General features: G+C 33.8%; 2 long non-coding RNA genes across 2 annotated transcripts; one reads left to right on the top strand and one right to left on the bottom strand.

Annotated features, from left to right (window-relative positions):
* Positions 1-1832: 1832 nt before the first annotated feature.
* Positions 1833-3353, bottom strand: LOC109156391. Its single transcript, XR_002050017.1, has 4 exons — positions 3225-3353; positions 2950-3006; positions 2155-2287; positions 1833-2050 (listed from the first exon to the last, which is right to left on the bottom strand). It is a non-coding gene; the product is annotated as an uncharacterized LOC109156391 (long non-coding RNA).
* LOC109156392 lies at positions 2281-10430 on the top strand. Its single transcript, XR_002050018.1, has 3 exons — positions 2281-2438; positions 9684-9686; positions 10420-10430. It is a non-coding gene; the product is annotated as an uncharacterized LOC109156392 (long non-coding RNA).

Genomic DNA, 10430 nt, shown 5'->3' with positions numbered 1-10430 from the left:
TGGGAGTCCATGGTTTATACCTTGTACTTCTTCTTCTTCTTGTGTGGATCCCCTTTTTCTCTCTACTTAGCTAATACCCCCTTCACCACCTAAACTCCCCAAACAAAGCTTAAGGAAGCAACTCAGAGATTGAAGGCAAAGGATGGAAAACTAGAAGGAAATATGAAATGAATGGATGAGATGAAAGCTTGGAATTCTTACTGTGTTTCTTCTTTCTCCTTGGCAGACTTAGAGAGTGGAGAGGCAAATGAAAGGGATCAAAAAGCTCAATGGAATAGTGAGGAATAAATAGGGTTCAAAACTTAGGTAGAACTCAAATGATTGGTTGAGGGCAAAGAGGTAATTTGGCTTGCTTCTCAAATATCATACAAAGCTTGTAGAAGTATCAAGGTTCACCTTGTATCATGGACCAAGGTCTCAAAAATGATTTAAAACAACTTGGGGTCAAAAAAAGATTTTCTGAAAATAGTTTCTAGTTAAAACACTTGGTTCAGGTTTCACATGTTCCTCTCAGGTTTCACTCAGATTGACTTTTTGGGTCAAAACTTGGTACATAAATGTACCCGAAACTTAGGATTTTCGAAATAGGATATTCTTGGTGTTGAATTTATTCAAAAACTCGGTTAAAATAAATATTTAATTCATACACCGTTTTCGAAATAATTTTTTTTTTTTGAAAGAGTGAAAATAGCTATTTGAAATTTTATAAAATAGAATTTAGGAAAATTATTTTTGGGTTGTCACACTACCCCCACCAATATAATTATACAGATGTGATTGAGGTTCTGTTAGGTGCGGATGTGGCGGTTGTGTGGCGGATGTGTGTTATTTAAAAATATATTTTAATTAAAACAATGAAAAGCTAGCAATGAAAAAAAAAAAAAAAAAAAAAAAAAAAAAAAAAAAAAAAAAAACAATAATTAGCTATCCAAAAGTAAAAATAAAAATAAAAATCAAGCCATCCTTACCTTAGGAAGGTTGGAACTTTACCAAACAGCCTCTTAAAAGTATACTTGAATTTTTCAGTGAGATGTGACTGCCTCATATGCCAATAATGTTATTTATCAAGGGAAATGTCATTATTACAATCATACATTTTTATCACCAATCATCAAACTTTTGCTGTGCCCACTAAGACTTTGGCGTGTGCTGAATTTCCAAGAAATTTCCAACCACTTTTATTATAAAAATGTTCTTGATTGAGAGATTAATAATGAAGGATGTTTAATTAGTTTTACCTCTAGGGGAAGTAAGTAGGGCTAATTGGATGATAAAATCATAAAAACAAGAAACTTTTCAAATAATATTATTGATTTCATAGAATTATGTTGTGTGGTTTCTTGCTGGGATTCTATAATATGTTGTTAGTCGCATTTTGGATCAAGTTTTATATTGAATTCTTCATCGAGTTAAATTATATAATTCTAAAAGTAAAGATTAAAATAATTATGTTTCAATATTATCACGAATGACATTCAAAATTTGTCAGAAATACTAGCTAACTTGTGGTATGAGCTTAGTTCTAATACCAAACTGAATGACATGTTCCATCTTAACTAAAAACATAAATTATTAATTAGACACACATATCATACAATCATAATCAGATAATTGTTATACCATGGACCAAGGTCCATCCTGTATTATGGACTCTGGTCCAAAAATTCTGTATTTGCAATATGTTAGTTCATGGTATAATTTGTTATACTCAGACTAATTCTCATTCGCAACAGGCCGGCTCAATTAAAAAAGGAGTTTTGAACTTGCAACTTCTTTTAAAAGATGAGACTGCACGCTAAGAAAGCTGGTTATGTAATATTAAATGAATATACACAAAATGAGTTACACAACATACATTATTGATACCATTTTAGTTCAATACAGTACAGTCAACCTCTTTCAATATACATTAAGGATAAAGTCCAAACACCCAAGCAACCACACATTCCAAACATAAATGAATCACACAAATCTAAGTGACACTTCAACAAAGATCTGCACAACTCATCATCTGCAATCTGCTTATTATTACACTCATCATATATCATCACTGCAAAAGCCCCATCCATTAATTATCATCAGTACATACACAGATATGTATATATATATATATTTAGACAAACCCTAATAAGACATGCTCCGATCTATCCATACATAGCTTGAAGGGGTGATTATTATATTTGCACTATTTTAGCCCTAACAGTTGCAAGGGTCACAGGTGCAGTTTGATCCACATTTGCAGCCATGTCCCCCCTCTGTAGCCTTCTCAGAAGATCCCTCTAAGCTCCTGCAATATAATCCCAACATTAAAAACAAATAAAATATTTTTTCCACTCATAAAAATTAGATATTTTAAGATCTTTTGTTCCGAGAATAGCCATATATTGTACCAAATATTGATATCCATATATAGTATCCAATACAACTAGACATATCATGTATAATTATATCGTATACAGAAGATACAAATCGACACCTTAATTAATCCCTTAAGAATGTTAAAAAGGATAAATAGATCATAGAAATTCACATACAACTTCATTAGTGTCGATGTATGTACATCTTTGTACCGAATATAACCATATGGTATTTAGATTGTATCAAATACAAATCGATCTCCATAATATCCAATACAATGAGATATATCATGTGTAGTTGAATCCTATACAAAAGACACAAATTGACACCTTAATCCCTTAAAGAAAGTTAAAAAGGATAAATAGATCATGGAAATTCACATACAACTTCACTGGTGCAGATGTATGTATATCTTTTATACCGAGTACAACCATATATGCTATTTAGATTGAACTAAATACAGATTAATCTCCATAGTATCCAATACAACTAGACATATCATGTATAATTTTATCGTATACAAAAGGCATAAATCGAAACCTTAATCCTTTAAATAATGTTAAAAAGGATAAATAGATCAAGTTCACTTACAACTTCACCGGTGCAACCCCCTTGATGATGGTAACGGTGGTGGTCACCTCTTCACATCTACCAAGAAAAAAAAAAAAAGAATCAAAATTGTAATCCATAATTGAGCTATACAACTTAATAGTAAGTTACACCTCTCTTTCTTTCTCTCTCTCTCTATATATATATATATATCCAAATAATAGAATTAGTTTCGATCAAATCTTATTGTTCTCATCTGGTATGAAAAAATAAGATGATGGTGGTTGATCGGGCCGGCCGCCGGCCGGGAAGCTTACCCACAGTTACTGCCGCACTTGCAGTCGGAGCCACACTTGCAACCGGAAGACATCTCTTACTCCGATCCCTTCAAACACAACAAACTAATATTATATCTCTCCCAAACTATATTGTTGCTTGCATTATATTCTCTGGGCGTTGGATGCTATTTATGCTTGAAAGTTGGGGATACGTACACGTCAACTGTTATAATCTTTAGGATTAAGCGTGATAATTTATGCACTAATGACGTTTATTTTTTAATTAAATTTTTTAGGTTGACATTTGGGGAGGGTGGGTCCCACGGGGTGATAAATGATAATGAATGTAATTGTCACTACGTGTATGTTGAGCAAAATAGTTTTTAGTTTTTGTCGAAGGAATTAACATTTTTGCACACAAAGAGTTCAAACTCAAACTTGCATTTGCAATGTTCAAACCCGCCCCTTTTCATTAAGAAATAAATTATGAGACTCAATATCAAACTGTACATTTTTGCTAATGTTTGTGTCAGAAATTGAATTCACTTTATACACACGGGTTTAACTCACCAGTTCAGTACGCAGTATTTGGTAAAAGAGATCAAGCTAGGTTTGAACCCCTGCCGCGGCAGTGTGAGAATTATGTCCAAAGTGGACAGATCCCTTGTACACATCGATATTTGATCTTGTCTATTGAATTATTGAGTCATATTTTGTCGGATCGGGGTGTGCGAGTTCTTTGAGTTGAGGATTCAACATTTTGAGAGAAAAAATTGAATTCACCTTATTATTAAAAGTATGTCTTTAATAGTAATAATAAAAAAAAAAAATTATGTCTTTAATAAAATTTCTCGACCAATGCTTGAGAGAAATATTAAAAAAAAAAAAAAAAAAACATTATTGAATATTGGGTTGTTAACATCATCCTCAATGGATTTGGCATGACCGTGAGGATCGGAATTAAAAGATCGTGTGATATGTAATGACTGAATGTGCCTTCTGTGACATCATTGCTGACCGAATACCAAGAAAAATATCGGCAATAAGCCAATAATATTTGAGAAAATTTCAACGGCTCTTATAATGCCATATATTGTAAGGGAGTTTTATGAAAGGTATTTTTAACTTTTATACCAAATGTCATTTGCATGGTCTTATTTGGTGTTAGCTGATTGTGTTAATTAAAGATTATAAATAATTTATAATATTAGCTGATTGTAAAATGGTGCTTGATAAATTAGTTGTTAGCTGATAGATGTTTAATATAATTTTTTTTCTTAAAAATTTAATTGAAAAAGTTATTTTGAGTAGCTTTTTAAATTTTAGCATTTTGGAGTACAAAAAGCAAATTAACCAAACATTTATATTGATTTTTAAAATAAGTCAAATAATTAATAGTGGTCAAATAAACTAAAATTTGCCTATAGGTTAACTATTTTACCAAATTGGGCCATTATATTAAATATTGTCAAACAATTATTTTTACAGTATAGTTATAACTAGTTTTTTACGCGCATTGCGCAATTGCCCAATGTTTTGTTTTAAAAAAAAAATAAGTACTTTAAAGTATATCAATGCAAGATTATATTGAAATTGTTCATTCATAGATAATTGAATGTTCAATTTGCATATTTAAATAGGTAATTCTAAGTTTACAAATGTAAGATAATATAGTCAAGATTGATTATAATTGTCAATAAAATAATTGTATAGGTATGGTTGAAACCAAATACGGGACATAAGAGAGAGCAAATAAAAATTAGGCATAAAATATTAAATATATATTAATATTGAAGAGCTAACTGCTGATTGCAAAACAAGGATATTGCGAGATAGTTTTCCACTTCAATTTGTTGTGTGATTTGAATACTCTTTTTGTCAATAAATTCCCCAAGTAGTTAATATGATTGAGCTTAATTATATATTTTTATTTTTTTAAACTATTATTATTATTATTATTATTATTATTATTATTATAATTATTATAATAATAATAATAATTATTATTATTATTTATTATTATTATTATTATTATTATTATTATTATTAAAATATATGTATACCCTTAGGCCATTTTACATGTTAATCTAAACAGTTAATTTTTTCAAATATCTTTTTACCAACCGTTGATATAATTCACTGGTCAAATCCGCTAATGCTAACCGCTAACTGCTAATTGTCAAACAAGGACATTGCGAGGTAGTTCTCACTTCAATTTGTTCAGTGATTTCAATACTCTCTTTGTCAACAAATCGCTCAAGTAGTTAATATGATTGAATTTATTTATTATATATTTTTAAATTTTTTTCACGATATTAATAAAATACTTGGTAAATAAATATATAGCATTATTTTGTATTATAACTTTGATATTTAATTAAAAAATAGTGCACAAAAAAATAATAGACAATGTAGTGAATATAATCCATTGATGAATTTGAATGTAAAGAATTTTTACATTGGAGAATTATAAAGACAATATAATTAATAAAATTATTTCTCTTAATTAATTTATTGATAATGAATAATTTTTTTAATAAAGACACTGTAGGGACAATGTAGCGAATATAATCGATTGATGAATTTGAATGTAAATAATTTTTATATTGGAGAAAAATAAATACAATATAACTAATGAAATTATTTTTCTTATTTAATTTATTGATAATGAATAATTTTTTCTGAATAAAGACATTGTAGACACATAATTCTAAATTAAAGAAATGCATATGTATTATTTTTGTTGTAGCTATTAAATTATTATTTAATTTAATAAAAGTAAAATAGAGTACTAATTATCCCAACTTTGATTGTGATGAAGTTCGAACCTAAGACCTTTCTTATTGAATTCAATGGGTAAGTTAACGGTGAAATAACATAAATTAACGAAAAAGATAATATTTAACGGATAATCATATTCATTATATATATATATATATATATATATATATATATATATATATATATATATAGAGAGAGAGAGAGAGAGAGAGAGAGAGAGAATAAAAATCATATGAGAACCCATTGTTAGGTAGGAACGTAAGAACTAATCTAATTCATTTATTTGAATCAATCTACGGTGCAGATTTAATTGTTTTAAATTTTTCTGTTATGCGCTTGTTAGAGCCGTGTAGGGGTAATTTGGACAGTGGATATCATCTTGCGTGTGACAGTGAGAGTCTTTCACTGAAATGTCGCTACCTCCCTTTCGCTGTAGGAGTTCACCGTAGGTAGTGTTCAGAGTCCAACGTCGCTATCTCCCTTTCGTCGATTAACTTCCCATCTGAGATGGCCGGCACCGTTGTTCGGAACGCTAAGCGCGCACGTCCGGCGACCTCGTCGGCTGCTGTTCCACGTCAATTTTCACTTTTTTTTTTTTGAATTTCGGATTCGTATGGGTTTTGTGTGTGTGTTCTTTTTTATATATGATTTGTGTATTTGTTTGATTTTGTTGTATTTGTTTAGCTGTGTTTTTGGTGTAGCTTGGTGTTTGAGAGTGGAATTCAGTGTTGGGTCTGTGATATTGCGTTAAATTTTTGTTATACTATCTATAGTTTACAAACAATCTGTTTGTATAAGATAGTGAAATTGAAGAGTAGCAGAAGATATAGAGAACATTGTGGGCTTGAGGAGAGAATATTGTGAATGCATAAAATGCTCTAACAATTTGTAGATGAAGTTATGAATAAATAGTTTCATGCTCGAGAAGTGTTCCACGTCACAAATAGCTACTGGTAAGTTTTTACCTAGGTCGTATTTCATATTTGGTCCGTGTGTCTAATCAGTTTATCTAATGATGGAGTATGTTTGAGAGTGTATATCTTTCCTGTCTTTTTAAGAGTGAGAGATCTGATATTCTGGGAGCAGTTCTGCTAGTCTGTTAATTAGTGTGGGTATGAAGCTCTGGGAATGAACTCAGAATGGATGCAATCTCTTAAGACATATAATGTGGAGGGAGGTTGCAGGCAAAGGGAGGATCCTACCTTAGGAAAGGACTCCCCCTGTTTAAATTCTGATTCTGAGATTAGTTTGTTATTGGCTTCTGAAGATTGTGTTGGGTTTTTTCCTGCACTGTGGATGAAAGCTTTGGAGCGAAAAAGACAAAGGCACGGTTCTGTATCGTGTGTATCACACTGCCTTAAAAACATTCACGACCAGGGATTGAGTCGTATGCTTTCGACCGGCAAAACAGAACGGACACGGGCAATTTATATTATGCAAGCTTACGGAAAGAAAATTGAAAGAAGCAGTTTTGAAACAGCAGCAGTATTTTCGAAACAGCAGCAGTATTTTCGAATGCAGTATTGCTCTCTTTCTTGCGATTTTCTAACCTGCTAACAGCATATATTTATACTACAAAGCAGCATAATTGTAGCATCATACCACCTCCCATTACCCTACTTTGTAGCGCTAGAAACATGTAGTAGACCAACTCTGCGCACTCCTTCATGGAGTGGTGCGGACAAGGTCATTACAAGATCCACAAAAATAGGGTAAGAAAAAAGAGATTGAGAGCAAAACGTTGACCCCACCACACCGCGCGTCGTGACGTGCCGAGTTGGACGGGCGGGCGGCGGCGTGCGCGTGGTCTTCCTCTTTTCCCTTCTCATAACACTTCAAAGTAGATGAAAAGACTTGGAGTATATAAGCAAGGAAATAAGAGGCTAAACTTCCAATGTGGGACAACATGGATAGGCAAAAAGAAGCTTTTCCATTTAAATGCTCCCAACAATCCCCCACCATTAAAGGGATTTAGGCTGATGCTGGCATTGCCTGAGAACGATCAAAACAAATTTTCCTGCCAGTGTGTAAAACTTGAACTGTCATATAGTGACATTAAGTACTTCTCTAAACGGGAGTGAATTTGATCTTGAACTCATCGAATAGACAAAGCTTGAACTTAATGCACTTAATTGCTTTGGTCGCCTTGAAATATGTGAGGTCATACTCTTGACCCTGAGCTATCCCCTGTTAGGTCTATTCTAGGATAGACCTTCGACTCTGTCAAGTCTACCTCAACGCAGACCACCATGACTGGCTACAGAGTATCTATGGGTCCCAAACCCATTTCCCTTGATGTATCAAGGACGGCCTTTCTGTTTAGGCCCTTTGTGAAAGGATCTGCAATATTCCTTTCAGATCTCACAAAGACCATTGTGATTACCCCATTTAGTATTAACTGCCGAACAGACTCATGTCTGACTCTTATGTGTCTATGTTTCCCATTGTAGACACTGTTTTACGCAACACAAATGGCAGTCTGGGAATCACAATGTATGGGAACAGCAGGTGCTGGGCACCCCCACAATGGCACGTCTGCCAAAAGATTTCTCAGCCATTCGACTTCCTGACTTGCTAGATCTAATGCTATGAACTTTGATTCCATAGTTGATCTGGCTATACAGGATTGTTTGGTCGACTTCCATGATATCGCGGCTCCACACATAGTGAATACGTATCCACTAGTTGAGCTTACATCATCAGCGTCGTTTACCCAGTTTGCATCACAGAACCCCTCGAGCACAGCTGGGTGTCCCTTATAGTTAAGGCCCCAGTCTATTGTGCCTCTTAGATACCGAAGTACCCTTCTCAGTGCATCCCAATGTGAGATACCAGGGTTGTGAGTATACCGACTGAGTTTATTCACAGCAAATGCAAGATCTGGTCTAGTATAGTTCATCAAGAACATTAGACTCCCAACTATCTTTGCATATTCTTCTTGAGACACATTGGCCTCTATGTTCTTTGATAATTTTACGCTGGGATCATAGGGGGTTTTAGCTGGAGTTACTTCATAACTCTCAAACCTGTTCAGGAGTTTCTCCGTGTAATGACTTTGGGATAAAAGGTAACCTCTCTCAGTTTTTGTAACCTTTATCCCGAGTATTACATCAGCCTCCCCTAGATCCTTCATATCAAACTTGTCACATAGAGTTCTTTTAGTCTCATTTATAGCTCCTATACTTGAGCTAAAGATAAGCATGTCATCTACATAGAGACAGATTATTACGATGCTAGACTCTACCTCTTTTGTGTATAAGCAGGCATCTAAGCGGTTAGTGGAATAACCTAGCTCTAACAAAGTTTTGTGAAACTTTTCATACCACTGCTTAGGGGCTTGTTTCAAGCCATAAAGAGATCTTTTAAGTCTGCATACCTTCCCTTCTTGTCCTGGATCAACACATCCGGGGGGTTGTTCCATGTAGATCTCCTCTTCTAGTTCACAATTTAGAAAAGCTGTTTTTACATCCATCTGATGTACTATCAACCTGTGTAAAGATGCTAAAGCAAATAGAACACGTATAGTAGCTATCTTTGTTACTGGTGAATAGGTATAGAAGAAATCCTCACCGAATTTCTGTGTGAAACCTTTGGCTACCAGCCTGGCTTTAAATCTTTCAATTGAACCATCTGGTCTCAATTTCCTCTTGAAAATCCATTTACAGCCTATGGGTTTACAACCCTTGGGCAAATCCACGATTTCCCACGTATGATTAGACTGTATGGAGTCTAACTCACTTTTGACTGCTTCTTTCCATAGAGTGGCGTCTACAGATCGCATGGCTTCTTGAATGGATTTTGGTTCTTCTTCTAACACAAGTTGACATATAAAACAATCACACAGTTCATTTGGATCTTTCAATTCAGTCATATACGTTATGAAGTCAGAGCCAAAGTTTTTCTCAGTTCTAGGCCTTTTACTTCTTCTAGGCTCTTCTAAATTACATGAGAAATCAGGGAAAGATAGATTATGTTGAACTTTATTCGTATCTAGTTCAAGATCACCCTTCAAGGGAAACACATGTTCAAAGAAAACTGCATCTCTAGATTCACATATTGTACGGTTTTCTAAACACATAAACCTGTAAGTTGCGTTATTTTCAACATATCCAATAAAAATGGCATCTAAGGTTTTAGGTCCCAAGTTGGGCCTTTTAAAGGACGGAAATCCCACCTTTGCCAGGCAACCCCATACTTTAAAGTATTTAAGATTTGGCCCATGCCCTTTCCACAGTTCATAAGGGGTTTTTTCAAACCCTTTGTGTAAGACTCGGTTTAGAATGTGGTTAGCTGTTAGAACAGCTTCTCCCCACAATGAATCAGAGGCACCTGAACTGATTAGCATGGCGTTGATCATCTCTTTGAGAGTTCTATTCTTTCTTTCTGCTATGCCGTTTTGTTGGGGTGTGTAGGGTGCAGTTACTTCGTGTACAATGCCAAAAGATTCACACAGATCTTTCAAAA

This window comes from Ipomoea nil, unplaced genomic scaffold (genome assembly GCF_001879475.1).
Source record: "Ipomoea nil cultivar Tokyo-kokei standard unplaced genomic scaffold, Asagao_1.1 scaffold2705, whole genome shotgun sequence".
In the NCBI taxonomy this organism is placed as follows: Eukaryota; Viridiplantae; Streptophyta; class Magnoliopsida; order Solanales; family Convolvulaceae; genus Ipomoea; species Ipomoea nil.
Note: the sequence above shows the minus strand (reverse complement) of the source record. Positions and strands in the feature narration are given on the sequence as shown.